Source organism: Erinaceus europaeus, chromosome 9 (genome assembly GCF_950295315.1).
Source record: "Erinaceus europaeus chromosome 9, mEriEur2.1, whole genome shotgun sequence".
In the NCBI taxonomy this organism is placed as follows: domain Eukaryota; kingdom Metazoa; phylum Chordata; class Mammalia; order Eulipotyphla; family Erinaceidae; genus Erinaceus; species Erinaceus europaeus.
The window spans coordinates 89,171,045-89,190,665 of record NC_080170.1 but is presented as its reverse complement, the minus strand read 5'-3'; the positions used below and the strand labels follow the sequence as shown (position 1 = coordinate 89,190,665).

The window sequence follows — 19,621 nt, the reverse complement described above, 5'->3', positions numbered from 1 at the left end:
CTGGAAATATAATTACAACAAATATATTTGACCATAAATTTAAGCGTAGTTAAGTAGATTTATTCAAGTTACTGCTGACATCATGTTTTCTCTCTGAGATCCTCTTTTCTTGACATGTCTCCCTGAAATCCTACTTAATTGCCACTTTCAATCAATTCTTGATCATTGGTAAATCTATACTAAGCTTCACTGTGTCCTTTGGTAGCTTTCTTCCCCCTTTCTAAAACTCCAGATGACCAGTTCAGATCTTAATCAATAATAGCTTAAAAACACAGGAATGATTTTGCTCAAAACTGCACCCCTCATTTTATATGTAATGCAGTAACCAATGTTTTCACCTGAAACAATTTGGTTTAGGGAGGAACTTTTATGTTTGGGGTTAAACTCTTTTATTTATAGTGCAAACTCACAGTCCACTGGCTTTTTTTGTTTTTGTTTTGTTTTTAAGGGTTTTTATGCTAAGATCAAAACTAGCCTATTGGTGCTCCTGACTATGAAAAATAACCTTAAGGATCTTCCCTGCTTTCCTTAAGTAATAAAGACCACCACTATTTTAGAGTCCTAATTTTTAGAAGGAAATTACTAATTTTTTTAAAGGCTTATTTTATTATTTCAGTTACATGAGAGAAAACAGAAGTGCTGCATTCTACTAACTGAGCTGTTTCCTGAACCATTGGCTTTACAATTAAAAAAAATTATTTAATTTTTTAAATGAGAAATACAGAGAAAAAGGCTAGAACACTGAGCAGCTCTTGTTTGTGGTGGTGTTGGGGATTGAACCTAGGACGCTGGAGTCTCAAGCATAAAAGTCTTTTGCATAACCATTTTGCTGTCTCTTCAGCCCTTTTCAATTTTTTTTTTATTGTTGTCACTGGGGGTTAATCACCTAGACTGACTTTTTCAGATAGGAAGAGACAAAAACACCAGAGCACTAAAGCTGCTTCCAGTGCTGTAGGGTCCAAGGATTTCAACCTGAGTCACATGAGTGTCAAAAGAGTTGCTTTCCTAAGTGATCTGGCTTGTTAACACAGTTTCTTCATTTTTTTTTTTACCCATGTAAGTATAGTTGCATTAATTTTTCCCAGAGTGAGGTTCCTTGACGTTTAGAAGAGAGAGAGAAAACAAAGCAAAACAAAACAAAACTGTAATTAGTGTTGCTACATTACCCAGGTGACATTCCACCAAATAATAAGGTGACATTCTTTAAGAACCTTGGAAGTTCAAACCAGTATTATCTGGGTGAGACCAAAACAGGAAAGGAAAAAACAGCTAAAAAGCATTAAGTATTGGAGGGGGAAATGCCAATATGAAAGAAGTTAAAAGAATCTGCATTTTCATTTCACAATTCTCCCAGTTTTAGGGAACTTATGAAAGCAGTAACTTAAAGTGCTGATGAAATCAGGAATTGGTTAACTAGACTGTTACAATGTTGAGTATGAAAAAATTATTAGAGAGAGAGAGAGAGAGAAAATCGGAGCACTGGCATAAGGTGGTACCAGTGGTTAAACCTTTGGCTTTCAAGACCTCTTGGGCCTCTGGAATATTATTCGATGCTCTAATAGGCTGATCTATTGCCCCAGTCTGAAAAAAAGAATTTTAACATCTCTCTCTCACACACACTTTTGATTTGAACTTGAAAGATAGCCATTTTTAAGACTATGGACTTATGTGTAAAAAAACTTGGCATTCAACAGAAGGGAATTGTGCTGTAGTAGGACATTAAGTGGCATGTAAACGTTTTTTATGTTGGCGCACCTGGCATCTCTTACATGTTTGCTCTGCCTGAGGTCTTTAACTTGAAATAGAGATTATCTACTCACCAAGAATACTTTTCCTTCCCTCAAGGCAAAGTTAGCCATTTATTCATAGATATCTACACAGTATTTTCAGTTCTTCTATTTTCACTTCAAGAAAATGGCTTTTCATTTTTCTTTACTGGGCGCTTCCTTAGTGAACCAAAAGCTACTAGGAATTCAGTGACACTGTGTCTCTTCTGTTGCTTACTGAATGGGTATTTGACAGTTACTAAATAGGAAGATTAAGCTACTTTTATTTTTGTTTTACTTATTTTATATGATAGAACAAAAAAGAGGGAAGGAGAGGTAGAGGGGGAAGAGACAGAGGACAAAGACATACAAGCACTGCTTTACCATTTCTCAAGCTTCCTCTTTTTTTTTTTTAAGTTTTTAAATATTTATTTATTCCCTTTTGTTGCCTTTGTTTTATTGTTGTAGTTATTATTGTCATTATTGGATAGGGCAGAGAAAATGGAGAGAGGAGGGGAAGACAGAGAGGGGGAGAGAAAGACACCTGCGGACCTGCTTCACCGCTTGTGAAGTGACTCCCCTGCAGGTGGGGAGCCAGGGGTTGGAACCATTCTTAGGCCGGTCCTTGTGCTTTGTGCCACCTGCACTTAACCCGCTGCTCTAAGGCTCCCTGAAGCTTCCTCTTTAAGGTGGGGGCTGGAGGGCATGAGCCTAGGCCTTTTTTTTTTTTCTTTTTGCCTCCAGGGGTATTGCTGGCCCAGAATCTACAGCCCCTGGAGGCTATTCCCTTTGTCCCCCTTGTTTTATCGTTGTTGTGGTTATTATTATTGTTATTGCTGTCATTGTTGTTAGGACAGAGAGAAATGAAGAGAGGAGGGGAAGACAGAAAAAGGGAGAGAAAGATAAGACACCTGCAGACCTGCTTCACCACTCGTGAAGCAAACCCCCGTGTAGTAGGTGGGGAGCTGGAGCTCCAACCGGGGATCCTTACACTGGTCTTTGTGCTTAGCGCCATGTGCACTTAACCCGCAGCGCTAAGCCTAGGCCCTTTCTAATGGCAACATGTGCATTCAGCCTGGTGTGAAGGAAATTTAAGTTATCTCATAAAGTTGAGTAGCAGGTTAGAGGTATGAAGAAAAAGGAGTAGAGTTTGAAATGAGGTTATTAAAAAAGAATAGAGGAGCAAAAAAAGTAAAGTCTTTCCAGCAAAGGATTCTTAACGCAAATTTGTTAATACTAGCTAAGAAATATCAACATGAGGTCCATTATTTTGGCAACTTCAGTGACTTAATGTTGCTACGTAAGGGTTTTCTGAAGTTTATAATTAATATGTGAGGTCACTTTAAAGAGATAGTCTTCTATTTCTAAATCTTTATTTTAGGGAGTTTGGAAATATATTAACATTGTATGGGACTATAGAGCAGAGACTTTTGAGTTTATGTTTTAAGATCTTGCTTCATATCTTTTTAATAGTGCCAGAAATAAAACCCAGGGTCTCATTTTATGCACATTTTATGTTTTACCTTAAATCTTCATATAAAGTAGACCTAAGAGTGTAGAGAGCATCACAGAGACATTAACTAATGTAAAAAAAATTCTCTTCATATATTGACTACTCACAGGGACTAGTCTTTTTGTATAGGGAAATATCAGTAAATTAAAGAATAATTGGCGTATAACTATCATGGGTTTATGCTTCATCTTGATCCTAAAAAAAAATATTTCTCATTTGTTCCAAAGGAAAATTTTATTAAATATTCTCTTTAATTTCATATTCTCTGACAAAAGTGAAATAAATTGTGATTGATAAGAACATTTTCTGTTTAATTTCAAGATTAGCAAAGACTTTAGTTTTAACCATTCTTAGGAATGGGGAATGTAGCAGAGAATGAACCTGGGACTTCGGAGCCTCAGGCATGAGAGTCTCTTTTTATAACCATTATGCTATCTACCCCCACCTTCACCAAAAATAGTTTTACTGTTATTTTTTTTTCTAGTGTGAAATGAAAAAGACTAGGTCATACAAGTAAATTCTTTTACAGGACTTTATTATTTTTATGAAAGAGAGAAACTAGAGCATTGCTTGGCTCTGGCATATGATGGTGCCTGTGATTGAACCTGGGATCTCATGGGTCTCTGACATGCAGACTTGGTGGGCTACCTCTATATTATATAAGCTTGCCAAATGTATTCTTATATGTACGTATATATGTATAGTCATATACATATATATCATCTGCACATACTCTATACCTGTCTGTGGGTAGCTGAAGTTAATGTGTATCTTTATTTTATTTTATTATTGGATAGAGACAGAGAGAAATTGAGAGGAGAGGGGGAGATAGAGAGGGAGAGAGACAGAGACACCTGCAACCTTGCTTCATCACTTGTGAAGCTTTCCCCCTGTAGGTGGGGAGCAGGGCCTTGAACCTGAGTCCTTTCACATTGTAATGTGAGCGCTTGACCAGGTGTACCACCACCTGGCCCTTTTATTTTTATTTTTTAATACTTATAAATCTTTTTTTAAAGATTTTTTAAATATTTATTTTATTTATTTATTCCCTTTGGTTGCCCTTGTTGTTTTATTGTTGTAGTTATTATTGTTGTTGTCATTGTTGGATAGGACAGAGAGAAATGGAGAGAGGAGGGGAAGACAGAGAGGAGGAGAGAAAGATAGACATCTGCAGACCTGCTTCACCACCTGTGAAGCGACTCCCCTGAAGGTGGGGAGCCGGGGTTCGAACCGGGATCCTTATGCCGGTCCTTGTGCTTTGCGCCACCTGCGCTTAACCCACTGCGCTACAGCCCGACTCCCAATACTTATAAATCTTAAAGCCAGCTTTAAAACTAGTCACTCTGGGAGTAAAACTATCTAATGTTTAAGTTTATTTGAAATTTCCATTTTTGTTTGTTCATAGTAGCTCTAAAGTGTTAAGGAGCTGGATGGTGGCTCACCTGGGTGAGAGTGCACATGGTACTCCGGGCAAGGGCCCAGGTTCAAGCCCCTGCTCCCCACCTGCTGGGGGAAAGCTTTGTTAGTGGTGAAGCAGGGCTTCAGATCTCTGTCTCTCTCCCTGCCTTTCAGTTTCTGGCTGTCTCTAATAAATAAATAAGTATAATGCATTTTTTAGGGTTTTTTTTAAGTTATTTATTTATTCATGAGAAATGATAGAGAAACAACCAGACATCACTCTGGCACATGTGCTGCTGGGGATGGAAGTCGGGATCTCATGCTTGAGAGTCCAAAGCCTTATCCACTGCGCCACCTCCCAGACCACGGATAATAATTTTTTTTTAATGTTTATAAAGTGATTAGTTAACTTCAAAAATTGATGTTATAGATGTTTTCAGATTTGCTTTTTCTGAGTATCAACATTATGACAGGATTACTGCAGTAGTTTTCAATTTTGAATCTTAATGTTCTCTGTAGAAGCTATTGTTCTTTTGGTGGTTAACCTTTTTAAAAAATATATCTACAACAAATCATGTTTTCTTTCTTTTCTAGAGAATAATTGTTTATTTCATTGAAAATAATAGGCAATGCAGAAGGTCTCCAACTGTACTTAGGCAATGAAAAACAGCTTGACTTTCTGTTTTATTTCAGTTATTACATTTTTTGTTGTTGTTGTAGATGGAGAAGTACTTGGGTAAACTAGCGTTTTCTACCCAGTCATCCTCCTTAGCCTGTATTTCAGTGTTCCAAAGCTTAATTAACGGAACAGGGAAGCTGCCCTGAACCTAACTCAACACTATGGGAATGTTTTAGTTATTTTTACTTTTAATATTTAACTACTTACTTAATAGCCCAGGAGATGGTGCCATGAGTAAAATTATTTGGACCCTCACCAAGAACCTTTTCTCCATCATTCTTCTTGATGGAGAGTGAGAAAACAGAGGGAGAGGGAGATATTTCGGAAGAGAGGGAGGAGGGTAGGGAGGAAAGGAAGGAGAAAGAGGGAGAAGAGCACTGCTCCACTGCTCATGAAGCTTCCTACCTATATTTGGGGACTGGGGACTTGAACCTGGGTCCTTTTGAATGACATTGTGTTCACTACCATGTGAGTCACTGATCAGGCCTACTGGTGCTGTAAGCACCAATTCCTCGCAATACCCGTAAAGCAAAGAAAGGCAGGTAGGCAGGCAGGCACACATGCATGCATGCATCAGTAAGCAAGCAAGAATTTACACAAATGTCAATTACTGTAAAAACTTTTGGGGGGTGGGGTGGGACAGGGAAAAGAACAGCCTATCAGTTAGGGCATATAAATTATAGCACAGACTTTTCATCATAGGTTTTAAGTGTGAAAGGCAGTGTTTTTAGAAATAAGATTCTATTTTTTTTTAAATATTTTTTCTACTTACTCCCTTTTGTTGCCCTTGTTTTATTGTTGTGATTATCATTGTTGTTGTTATTGATGTCATCATTGTTTTTGATAGGACAGAGAAATGGAGAGTGGAGGGGAAGACAGAGAGGGGGAGAGAAAGACACTTGCAGACCTACTTCACCGCTGTGAAGTGACTCCCCTGCAGGTGGGGAGGGAGCCTGGGGCTCGAACTGGGATCCTTATGCCGGTCCTTGCACTTTGCGTCACGTGCGCTTAACCCACTGCGCTACCGCCCGACTCCCTCCTTTTTTTTTTTTTTTCTTTTTACAAATCCTGAAAAACACTACCATAAGTTTCATGTATGTTTATATATTTGTCAACATTGGATGGAGGAAAGAAGTGAAATTAAAAAAGGATAAAAGGCAAGAAATTCATGGTAACATGCATGTAAAACTACATGTTTGTGTTTGTCTCTACAAGATGAATTATATAGGAAAGATAGTCATTATCTCACAGTATTGCAATAAACACTCCATGCAGTTTTCACCTTCTTTTACTTTTCTGTCTTATCTGTTTTATATTTACAATGTACATCTAGTGTTTTGTCATTAGAAAAAGCAAAATTGTACTGTAGTTTTAGAAAGAAATGTAACATATGATAGGACAAAGAATTAACTAAGGAGAAATACCAATTGAAATGTCCAGCAGTAATAAATATCTGAAATATCTTTTGTCATAACTGTTTCCTGAGAGCAAGATGTATAAATTATCCTCTGGGGACTCCATAAACTTGAATTAATTTTGATTTGTGATAACCCTTGGACACCCAATAAGAAATTAACACTAAAATATACAGGGTCCTCTCTGTCATAAATAAATCCTTTTAAAAAAATACATTAAAATATACAGGAAAATGATAGGTATTGGGAGATGGTGTTCCAAACAAACATTTTTGTTGTGGATGTTAATTCCAGCAATGATTTCTGCTGTAAAGAGGTACATTGAGCATATTTCACAAGCATGAATGGGGTCTTGTCACCTGACTTAATCATATGACTGACTCTGTATAAGGAAAAGCTCATGCTTAAGTTTTGTTGGGAAAAAAAGAACTCAGTACAAGATTAACTTTCCTTGAGCTTCAAGCAAGATTCTTGAAAGAAGCAAAATTTAAGGTATTTACAATTAATACTTGATTGCTATCTTTTTTTTGTCTTTTTATATATATACATTTATTCCCTTTTGTTGTCCTTGTTGTTTTATTGTAGTTATTATTCATGATGTTGCTGTTGGATAGGACAAAGAGAAATGGAGAGAGGAGGGGAAGACAGAGAGGGGGAGAGAAAGATAGACACCTGCAGACCTGCTTCACCGCCTATGAAGTGACCCCCTGCAGGTGGGGAGCCTGGGCTCCAACCGGGATCCCCACTCCGGTCCTTGTGCTTTGCGCCACGTGCACTTAACCCGCTGTGCTATCTCCCGACTCCCGATTGCTATCTTTTTATAAGAACCTGAAGTTAGTAAATCAGAGTTACAGTAGTAAAAGGCAAATGCTTTAGAGCTGGATTTGTTGTGTGTTTAAAGCACCCTGTATTTGTTTCTAGTGGGATTTCTGTTTATTTTCCCCTTTTTTATTACAAAGTTTGTTAGTTGTATGAATTCTTGAAAAGATTGAGATATATGTAAATGAAAATTAGTTTCAAAGTAGTAGTGAGAAGTAACATAGTAAAGAGGTTAAGGACATGACTACTGGAGCCAGACTGTCTGGATTAAGTCATAACCCTGCCACTCCTAACAGTGTGACTTTGGAGAAGCTGCTTTTGTCTCTTTGGAAGGCATTTTTCAAATCTTTAAAGTAAGCTTAAAGAAGTATTTACTTCATTAAGTGTAAGAATGAAATGAATAATTTAAGAAAAGTGGTTAGCATAAAAAATACATAAACAATTGTTTTTTTACTTGATTAATATACTTTCTGCTCAGCTAATTAGAGATAGCTTTACTACTGAGTTAATATATCATTTATAAAATTAGTCAACTATATATATATATTTAATATTTATTTATTCTCTTGTTGCCCTTGCTGTTATTGATGTTGTTGTTGTTAGATAGGACAGAGAGAAATGGAGAGAGGAGAAGAAGACAGAGAGGGGCGAGAGAAAGACACCTGCAGACCTGCTTCACTGCTTGTGGGGCCTCGAACCGGTATCCTTACTCCAGTCCTTGTGCTTTGGCCACATGCGCTTAACCCGCTGCGCTACCACCCCACTCCCAGTCAATTATATTTTAATATGATTATATAGATATTAAAATACAGTAGAGTTCAACATAAGTAAGTTTTCTGTCTCCATTCTTATTTCTTCCCACGTTTTCACAAAAGTAGCACCTCTCCATACTTCTTAGTATTTCATGTAACAATATTGTCTTGTAGACTATTGAAGATTGTTAAAAATGTGTGAAACATACCTCTGTTTTTAATCATCTAGTGTTCCAATATATTAATATATCATCATGCAAAATTAACTGAACTTTTTTTTTTTTGATCCTGGCACCTTCTTAATACTTGAGTTGCATTCACTGATGGAACCCACATAGCCTTGTGAGATAATTACTGTTTTTATTCCCATTTAACAGATGAGGTAAATTAAGGGTAAGGTGGGTATGTGTCCTACATTGTAGTTCCTAAGGAATAGCACTGGAGATTTATACCCTGGCAGTCTCTTCCCAGATGCTGTTTTATTAAATATTGTTTAATCAGAGAGGTACACAGAGAGAGACCGACAGACACCAACCAGAGCACTGCTTAGCTTTGGCTTATGGTGGTACTGTAGATTGAACCTGGGACCTCAGAGCCTCAGGTATGAAAGACTTTAGCTTAATCATTATGCTGTCTCCTGAGCCCTCCATTCTTTTTACTTCATATAGTAGGTTGTAGAGAGAGAAACAGAGACAACCAAGCACTGCGCCATCTGTGGACCCCAGCGTCATAGTACTCCTATCAGGTATCGGGGCTTGAATCTGGGGGTCTCACACATAACAAGGCACAGGCTATACTGTATCATCCCCAGGCTACTAGGTAGGTTATTATGCTATCATAATACAGCCTCTCATACCACCACACGTTATTTCACTAGTCTCCATACTAATAGGATTTCCAGCCTTTGCTGTAGGAAATAGTGCTGTAAATATTTTGTCCATAAAGCATTTTGTAAACATAAAGTTCCTTAAAATGAAAGGGTTCATCAATTTTGATGGGCATTAATGAGTTTCTCTCCAGTATGGTTACACTAAGCCCATACTTGTCCTCAGTATTTGACTGAAATCTGCCATTTAGTATTGTCTTTAGGAAACCAAATAGCTAAATGCTTTGAACATTTCTAACATTCCTGGATTTTTTTATTATCTACTATCAAGTTATATCTAATTAGTTTAACAATGTCAGTTCAAGAACAGGCATGACATTTGGACAAATTGTTACTTTTAAGTGATTTAAGTATTGCAGGTATGATTTTAAATATTCCATATGCAATTTTTACATTGAAATTCTATAAATTGATATTTTAGTACATGTTATTAAGCCTATTACTGGAAATAAAATGCTATGACTATTAATTTATATTTACTGATTTAATGTGCTAAAACAATTTTATGAGTTAAAACTGCTAAATAAGAAAATAGATTGTCAGTTAATGTGAACATGTAAAATATAATTACGAAGATGCAGGAATAGCTATATTTTATGTGAAAAATGAATTTTGCTACTCTTTACGCCTTAGTCTTAGGTAATGCCAAATTAGACAGTAAGGGACTTTATTTCAGTGAGTTACAAAGTTCTCCAGTTGTTCTGAATGCAACATCTTTTTATTTAGTGTCCATTATTTCGTTTGTCTCAGGAAAGGAAAACTTATTTTACAATTATCCAGAGACAATACAGAGTAACATTAGTCTTCAATGTGATTCAAGCAGACACTTAAACTGTGAGAAAAAAACATGGAAATCTGCTTAGGTCCCAGCTTAGTGAGCCTACAATGCTTGAATATAGGTTTACAGTGCCTGCTATTGTTTGGTTGGGTGTGTATATGTTGTTTTTAACATGATCTCATCCTCACCCAAGAAGATGTTGGTACGAGAATAAGGGAAGTACCTATAAATAGGCCGATGTAAACACAATATCCATTCATATATATATATGAATGGTTTTTATTTGTAAAAAGGAAACACTGGGGAGTTGGGAGGTAGTGCAGCGGGTTAAGTGCAGGTGGCACAAAGCACAGGACTGGTATAAGGATCCCGGTTTGCCCTGGCTCACCACCTGTAAGGGGGTTGCCTCATAAGTGGTGAAGCAGGTCTGCAGGTGTCTTATCTTTCTCTCCCCCTCTCTGTCTTCCCCTCCTCTCTTCATTTCTGTCTGTCCTATTCTACAACAACACAACTACAACAATAAAACAGCAAGGACAACAAAAGGGAATAAATAAATAAATATTAAAAAAAAAAAAAAAAGAGGAAACACTCACAAGAACCATAGGATAAGAGGGGTACAACTCCACACAATTCCCACCACCAGAACTCTGTATCCCATCCCGTCCCCTGATAGCTTTCCTATTCTTCCTCTGGGAGTATGGACCTAGGCCCATTATGGGGTGCAGAAGGTGGAAGGTCTGGCTTCTGTAATTGTTTCCCCACTGAACATGGGCGTTGACAGGCTCCCAGCCCATCTCTCATTCCCTAGTGGGGCAGGGCTCTGGGGAAGTGGGGCTCCAGGACACATTGGTGGAGTTGTCTGCCTAGGGAAGTCCCGTTAGCATCATGGTAGCATCTGGAACCTGGTGACTGAAAGAAGAGTTAATATATAATGTCAAACAAATTGTTGACTAATCATGAACCTAAAGGCTGGAATAGTGCAGATGAAGATTTGGGGATCTCCATTTTGTAGATCATTAGTAGAAATATTTTAGTTATATTCCAAAGGGCCCATGACTATACTAGTTTCCTTTTTTTCTGAGTCTGACATCTGATATGCAGGTGGACCCAAGTTAATGTCTGGAGAGATGATGTCATGGCTGGAAAAGGGCCAGAAAGCTGGATCAGGGAAGAGAGTAGCTCCCAAATATGGGAAAGATGTATAAATATTGTTGACTGTAAATCCCATCAATTTTACGTGATCTGGGGCCCATATTTAGCTTAGGAGCCTGTGTGACCTCTGCATCCCTGTAGATCTGAGCTCACATTCTGTGGTCATGAGTAGGAATGTGCTAAGCTGCCCCAATTTCAGAACCCATCTTCCTCAGGGGGAAGATAGAATATGTTGTTCAGCCTCCCTTCGGAGAATGGAACATTCTCTACCATGGTTGATCCATGTTGAGGGCAAGGTACTATGGGGGCCCACAGAGGGGTCTATTGTGTTGTTCCTGATAGAGATGACCAGTAACAATGTAGAGAAAGATTTATTCAAGGTCTAGGTCCATCTTGTCTGTTTGGGAATCTCAGGACTCCCCAACGAGGGCCTCAGCTGATGGGGTGGCCTAATAGTAACTAAAGAGTCATTGTTAAAGTATGCCAGTCTCTTGCCTTTAATTCAGCTTTTGCAGTCCTTACTTTGATAAAGCTAGCTTTGGAGTGACTGAGGGAAGTGTAATAGGAGGTAGGTGAGGAAGTTATCTACTTCTAATTGGGCACTATTTCATTAGGAACTTTATGGTGTCTTTTTAGGTCTTTCTACTTGCTGCATATACTGACTCACCGCAAACCGTTGTGCATTTTTGCTTTCAGGTATATATTTTGCCCTAAATTATGGATACATGTGAACATAAGCCCTATCTCATGGGACCTGGTCTATATCTAGGTTTTGGCATTTTGTTAGGAATTGAACTACCTGAAATGGAATTAGAGAATCCTATGAAAGAAAAGGTCTCACTTGAGTAATGAGGCTGAAGGGTTGTCATTCCATGCCTGACGTCTCTGGACACAGTCTGAAGTGTGGCTTGCTGAGGTGGAACTTGTTGCGTTGATTAGATTGACATCAGCAGATGCAATATCATTGGTATGAATTGAGAGAAGCATGCAGTGAGCCCCACCCTAGAGGTTTCAGGAATGGAGAATATATATGCTCTATAGAGGAAGCAGGAGGTTCCTTCTGTCTTAGTTATTGCTGTAGTCAAATTATTTTGCAGTTGTTTATTGTGAACTATTTCTACCTCAAATTACAGTAGTATAAGAAAGGAAGACAAGGGAGTTGGGCGGTAGCGCTGCGGGTTAAGTGCACATAAAGTAGAGCGCAAGGACCAGCATCAGGATCCGGGTTTGAGCCTCTGGCTCCCAACCTGCAGGGGAGTCACTTCACAAGGAGTGAAGCAGGTGTACAGGTGTCTGTCTTTCTTTCCCCCTCTCTGTCTTCCCCTCCTCTTTTCATTTCTCTCTGTCCTATTCAACAACGACAACAACAATACTACTACAATAAAACACAAGGGCAACAAAAGGGAATAAATAAAAAAATTTAAAAAAAAAAGGAAGACAATAACTTCCCTTGATTTCTACCCTCCATTGAACCATAGCAGTATTGGCATCCAAGATACTAAAATGCATTTTAGTCTTGGAAGACAAATTTATTTTCCTTGAGATTCACATTTTCATTCTAGATGTGGTTAAGATTCACCTACAATACTACCAGTAAGTCCAGTTCTGGAGCACAGATGTCTAAGTACTTAGAGAGGTATATCTGCCATCTGTACTCCAGAGTGGATAAGGGACTGGGAATTTCCAGGATTTGCTAGAGTATCAGGAACCATATATATTCATTTTAAACATGAAAACCTGTTTGGCTGTTCGCAATGATTCCCACTATTTTTTTTTTTCTTTTTTGCCTCCAGGGTTATTGTTGGGGTTTGGTATCTGCACTAGGAATCCACTGCTCCTGGAGGCCATTTTTTCTCTTTTGTTGCCCTTGTTGTATGTGTGTCATTGTTGTTATTATTATTGTTGTTACTGCTGTCGTTGTTGTTGGCTAGGACAGAGAGAAATCAAGAGTAGAGGGGAAGAGAAAGACACCTGCAGACCTGCTTCACCGCTTTTGAGGCGACCCCCCTGCAGGTGGGGAACCAAAGGCTCAATGGAGATCCTTACATTGGTCCTTGGGCTTTGTGCCATGTAAGCGTAACCCTCTGTGCTACGACCCAGCCTCCAGTTAAGGTTGTCTTCTGTGCAGTAAGGGACACAGCTCAATTGGTAGAGCACTGGACTCCATCCCTAAGGATCTCAGTTCAAAGGAGAACACTGCATTTAGCAGAGTGATGCTGTGCCTCTCCCTCCCTCTCTTTCTCCCTCTCCCTCTCAGCATAAAATAATTTTAAAGGTTCTCTTACTAGTTTTATATGCTCTGTAATCTTTAGTAACTATTGATAAATAAAAACAAAAATGAATATAATGTATTCTGTGTAAGATTTATGTCTTTACTGCAGTCATACTGCCAATACTTTGTACTTAAAAATGATAGATTATGATCTAGTTGACATGCTTTTATGTATTTAAAGCATAGTTTAATATTTTTATGTATATTTACTTTAGTTAAACCATCATTATTAATAATTTCCTGTGTCTCTTCATAATCCCTTCCTCCCACTTACATCTAGTGTGTATTTTCTGGAATCTTACACAAGTGGAACATTTTTTAAAATTTCATTATTTATTTATAATCTTTTTCTAAAATTTAATTTAATTTATTATTAGATAGAGACAAAGAGAAGTTGAGAGGAGGGAGATAGAGAGGGAGAAAGACAGAGACACCTGCATGTCTATTTCAACACTTGTGAAGCTTTCCCCCTGCAGGCCAGAACCAGGGGCTTGAACCCAGGTCCTTGGATGTAGTGTGTGCGTTTAACCAAGTGCAACACAGGGCTTCATTCCAGTGCAGTTTCACTACTCTTAGCCCATTTTATTCAGAGTGAGGGAGAGAAGGACAGACATGCACCGTGTGATTTATACCCCCCCCCTTAATCTGCACAATTACTTTGATTCTTTCAGGTTACTACATGTCTTTGATTCATGTCTTTTTATTGCCATTGTTCTGTTATATAAATATGCCTTTGTTTATCCATTCATCTGTTGATAGATAGCTGCCTCGTGGGGTGTTTGTTTTGTTTTGTTTTTGTATTATGAATAAGCTGCTATAGATATCTGTAGAAGTCTTTAGACATAAGCTTTCATTTCATGTGGATTGTAAGGAATTACATGACTGGTTTATTGGATAGGACAGAGAGAAATTGTGCACTTAACTCAGTGTGCAAAAAATACTCTTAAGTCAGTCTGGGCAATAGCATTCCAGGTTAAGTGCACATAACACGAAGCATAAGGACTGACTAAGGATCCAGGTTCGAGCCCTTAGCTCCCCACATGCAAGGGGGGTCAGCTTACAAGGGGTGAAGCCGTTCTGCAGGTGTCTTTCTCTCCTTCTCTTTATCTCCCCCACCCCTCTCAATTTCTCTCTGTCCTATCCAATAAAATGGGAAAAAATGGCTTCTAGGAGCAATGGATTCATAGTGCAGGCACCAAACCCCAGCGATAACCCTGGAGGTAAAAAAAAAAAAAAAAAAAGTAGATATAGATGAAATACGACTACCACACATGAACATGCACAAAAATTAACTCCAAATGGATCAAAGACATGGACATAAGTCCAGGTACCATCAAATAAACTAGGATAAAACATTAACAGAGTACAACATATAAGTTATTCTCTACTTATTCTTTAGGATATGGATATTTTATGCACAATTTTTGATGATTCCAATACTTTCTCTTTGTGAATGACCTGCTGTCATCTTTGTTCATCTCCTCCATTCTGCTCAGTGTTTCTCTTCAGCTTTCAGCATTTTATTCACTTAATAATAGAAAACGATGGGGACCAGGCAGTGGTGCACTGAGTTAAGTGCACATAGTGCAAAGCTCAAGAACCGGCGAAAGGATCCTGGTTTGAGCCCCAGGCTCCACCTGCAGGGGAGTTGCTTCACAAGCAGTGAAGCAGGTATGCAGGTGTCTTTCTCTCTCCCTATCCCCCCCCCCCCCCAATTTCTCTCCGTCCTGTCCAACAACAAAGTGGAAAAAATGGCAACCAGGAGTAGTGGAATAGTGCAGGCACCAAGCTCCAGCAATAACCCTGGAGGCAAAGTATTAATACTAGAAAAAGGATTTTAAGGGAGTTGGGCGGTAGCACAGCGGGTTAAGCGCACGTGGCACAAAGCTCAAGAACCGGTGTAAGGCTCCGGGTTCGAGCCTCCGGCTCCCCACCTGCAGGGAAGTCGCTTCACAAGCAGTGAAGCAGGTCTGCAAGTGTCTTCCCCTCCTCTCTCCATTTCTCTCTGCCCTATCCAACAGCAATGGCATCAATAACAACAACAGTAATAACTACAACAATAAAAAAAAAAAAGAGAGCCAGGTGGTAGCACAGCTGGTTAAATGCACATGGCGCAAAGCGCAAGGACCGGCTAAGGATCCCGGTTCAAGCTCCCAGCTCCCTACCTACAGGGGAGTCACTTCACAGGCGGTGAAGCAGGTCTGCAGGTGTCTATCTTTCTCTACCCGTCTCTGTCTTCCCCTCCTCCGTTTCTCTCTGTCATGACAACTACAACAATAAAACAAGGGCAACAAAAGGGAATAAATAAATATAAAAAAAGAAAGAAAAGGGATTTTAAAACTGCAATTAAAATTAAACTGTTGTCTAAAATAAGGTCTTTTAATTAGTTATTAAGTGCCTTGGTGTTAAAATGAAACCAGATCTGGACTTTACCCCTATATAGTGCTGTCATCTTGAGTGGTTTGCTTAAGTCTCAAAAATATAGGTTATTAATCAAACAACACCTACTCATAGAAATGATGTTAAAGATTAGTTGAACTGTGTTTCTTAAAAACATAATGTCTGTAGTTGTATATGTGACTAACAAATAGTTGAGAGTGCCAATTTTAAATTTAAGAATGTTGGTTATTGTTGTGCAAGACACTATGTTATATAAAAGGGTGAGTAAAATGATAAATCAGGGACACCTGGTTGAGTGCACACATTAACATTCGCAAGGACCCAGGTTCAAATCCCCAGTGCCTACTTAGAAGAGGGATGCTTCATGAACAGTGAAGCAGTGCTGCAGGTATCTTGCCCTCTCTCTGTGTGTGTCCCCCTTCCCTATTAATTTCTGTATCTGTAAAAAATAAATATTCTTAAAGACAATATGACTGCTTTCCCAAGAGAGACAGTAGAGTTTGTACATGTAATAGCTTTGCCATTGTTCACAGACTTCAAACCTATAAATTCATTCTATAGAACTTATACACTAAATATATTTTGCTATATACACTAACTAGTATTTTGCTGCAATGGTTAAAACTTTGAATTTTTTTCTAATTTTCTTAAAATTGTCTTTATTTATTTATTGGATAGAGGCAGCCAGAAATTGAGAAGGAAGGGGGTGACAGGGTGGGAGAGAGACAACTGCAGCATTGCGAAGCTTTCCCCCTGTAGGTGGGGTCTGGGGCTCAAACCTGAGTCCTTATTCACTGTAACGTGCACTCAACCAGGTGTGCCACCACTAGTCCCCTAAAACTTTGAATTTTATGCTTGCTGTTACAGTTACAAGAAGTTGAAGGAAAAGAATCCGTGATGTTTCCTTGTAGAAATATAAAGTTATTTATGGACAAACCTATTAACAAACAGTAAGCATATGTAATTAATACTTTTTTTTTAAGTTCAGGTCTCTCTGTTTCTTTTTATAAATTTATTTATAAAACAAAAACTAAAAAAAATATCCACAAGACCATAGGATAAGAGAGGTACAATTCCACACAATTCCCACCATCAGAGTTCCCTATCCCATTCCCTCCCTTGAAAGCTTTCCTGTTTTTTAATCTCTCTGGGAACATGGACCCAGGATTATTATGGGGTGTAAAAGGTGTGGGGTCTGGCTTCTGTTCCCTTGTTACTATTACTACTCCCTCTCCCTACAGGTGGACCAGGGGCTTGAACTGGGGACCTTATGCATAGTAACATGTGCACTCTACCAGGTGTGTTGAGGTCTCTGCCACATGTGTTGTATCTAATACTTCTCTCTTCTGATACCCTTTTTTTAATCTATATGCTACTAGTTCATCTCAGTAATTTTTTATGAACTAATTGCCAATGTTTTTATTATTCTTTTTGGACTAATTATTATTATTTTCTACCTCTAGTGCCTGCACTACGAATCCACTGCTCCTATGTCCGTTTTTTAATTTTTTATATATTTTTTTGATAAAACAGAGAGAAATTGAGAGGAGATGGGAGGGGAGAGGGAGAGAGAAAGATACCTGCAGACCTGCTTCACCACTTGTGAGGCTAACCCCCTGCAGGTGGGGAGACTGGGGCTAGAACCCAGATCCTTGCTAGGCTTCTTGCGCTTTATACTATGTGCACTTAACCCAGTGCGCCACTGCGCAGCCCCCAACTATTTATTATTCTTAAAATAATACCATGGAATATGTATTATTATAAAAACATTTCTTCTTGACACAATCCTGTCTTGTTATGTTGATTAGTAAAGGCGATCTTACTCAGATACTTCCCCTCTTGCTATTAATCATCCTTTCCAAGATGACCTGTCTGTTTACATTAGCTCCCTTCAAGATCCCAAAAGAACTATATGTTATATATGGTTAAAGAATTTTTTTCATGGATTTTATCTTTCATAGAGTAAAGAAGCCATTTCCAGAAGCTTCCTAGCAAACATTTCCACAGCTGTTATTGGCCAAAACATCAAAACAAGGGGCCGGGCAGTGGTGCACCTGGCTAAGTGCATGCATTACAGTGGCCAAGAAGCAGATTCAAGCCCCTGGTCCCCATCTGCAGGGGGAAAGTTTTACAGTTGGTGAAGCAGTGCTGTAGGTGTCTCTCTGTCTCTCTGCTTCTCCCTCTCAATTTCTCTCAGTCCCTAACCAATAATAAATAAATAAATAAATAAATAAATATACTTTTAAAGAAAGGGGAAAAAAACCATCAAAACAAGCTCATTGCTAAACCAGCTATGGCAAAGGAATTAGAATAACTTTAATGGGATTACCAATATTTGAGCCAGGTTATGAATTTGTTACCAAGGAAAAGTGGAGAACATGCCTAGTCAATAGTCTACTACATAAGCCAGGGATATAGCTTAGTTTTAGAGGGCAAGCATCGTATATGGGACGTTCTAGGTTTGATCTCCAGCACATATATAAGTCTTTCTAATAGGATTTCTAGGTAGGTAGATTAAATAATCAGTAGGAAAGTACTTCACAAAATAAGCTAGTAATGCACCTTATAAATATAGGGTAATGCAGTTGACTAGAATACGTATTATTTTACATTTTTTTGACGAACTATAAAAACATTGAGAGGGGTGGGGCAGTGATGCACCGGGTTAAGTACACTTAGTAAGAAGTGCAAGGATCTGGGTTTGAGCCCCTTGAAGGTGGGGAGTCACTTCACAAGCAGTGAAGCAGGTCTGCAGGTGTCTTTTTCTCCCCCTCTCAGTCTTCCTCTCAATTTCTCTGTCCTATCCAATAAATAAATAAATAAAGTGGCTACAGGAGCAGTGGATTCGTAGTGTAGGCACTGAGCTCCAGCGATAACCCTGGAGGCAAAAAAAAAAAATAAGCAAAAAGTTTAAAAAATAATATATATTCCCCCTGGTCCCCACCTGCAGGAAGAAAGCTTCACAAGTGGTGAAGAAGTACTGCAGGTGTCTCTCTCCCTTTCTATCACCCCCTCCCCTCTCAATTTCTAGCTGTCTCTATCCAGTAAATAAATATTTAAAAAATAATAATGTGCTTATCTAAGAAGAGAAATTGTTATTAAAACAGATACTATTCAACTAGAGTCTTCATCTTAAAAATCTTATCATTATCAAGACAGTCTTCTATTAATTGAATAGAATGCACATGTCTCTTTCCCATCATTCCTTCCTTCTTTCCTTCCTTCCTTCCATCCAGAGTATTGCTCAGCTTTGGTTTATGATTATGCTAGGAATTGAACCTCTGATGCCTCAGGTGAGAAAATATGTTATGTTACCAGTGGTGCTATTTCCTTGGCCCAGAATCTCTATTCTTAAGTGTTACATTAAAATAATACTTCAGGTGGTCCGGGAGGTGGCATAGTGATAAAGCTTTGTACTCTCAAACATGAGGTCCTGAGTTCTTTCTGTTGGGTTCTTTCTCTCTCCTCCTGTCTTTCTCCTTAATAAATAAATAAAATATTAAAAAAAAAAAAAAACTTAAGAGGGTTGTGGGGTAGTGCAGCAGGTTAAGCGCATATGGCTTGAAGCACAAGGACCAGTGTGAGGATCCCGCTTCGAGCCCCTGGCTCCTCACCTGCAGTAGGGGGTCGCTACACAAACCAAGGGCAACAAAAACTGGGGAAAAATGACCTCCAGGAGCAGTGGACTTGTAGTGTGGGCACCGAGCCCCATCCATAACTCTGGAGACTAAAAAAAAAAAATTTTTTTTTAATTTAAAAAAAGGTTTAAAAATAATAATACTTCAGTGTTA

General features: G+C 38.6%; 1 protein-coding gene and 1 non-coding gene across 2 annotated transcripts in view; one reads left to right on the top strand and one right to left on the bottom strand.

Annotated features, from left to right (window-relative positions):
• The window catches only part of ATP6V1A (ATPase H+ transporting V1 subunit A), a 69,644-nt gene that overhangs the window by 969 nt on the left and 49,054 nt on the right, over positions 1 to 19,621 (top strand). The window lies entirely within an intron of this gene.
• On the bottom strand, positions 5,390 to 5,523 carry LOC132540623 (small nucleolar RNA SNORA36 family). Its single transcript, XR_009551814.1, has one exon. It is a non-coding gene; the product is annotated as a small nucleolar RNA SNORA36 family (small nucleolar RNA).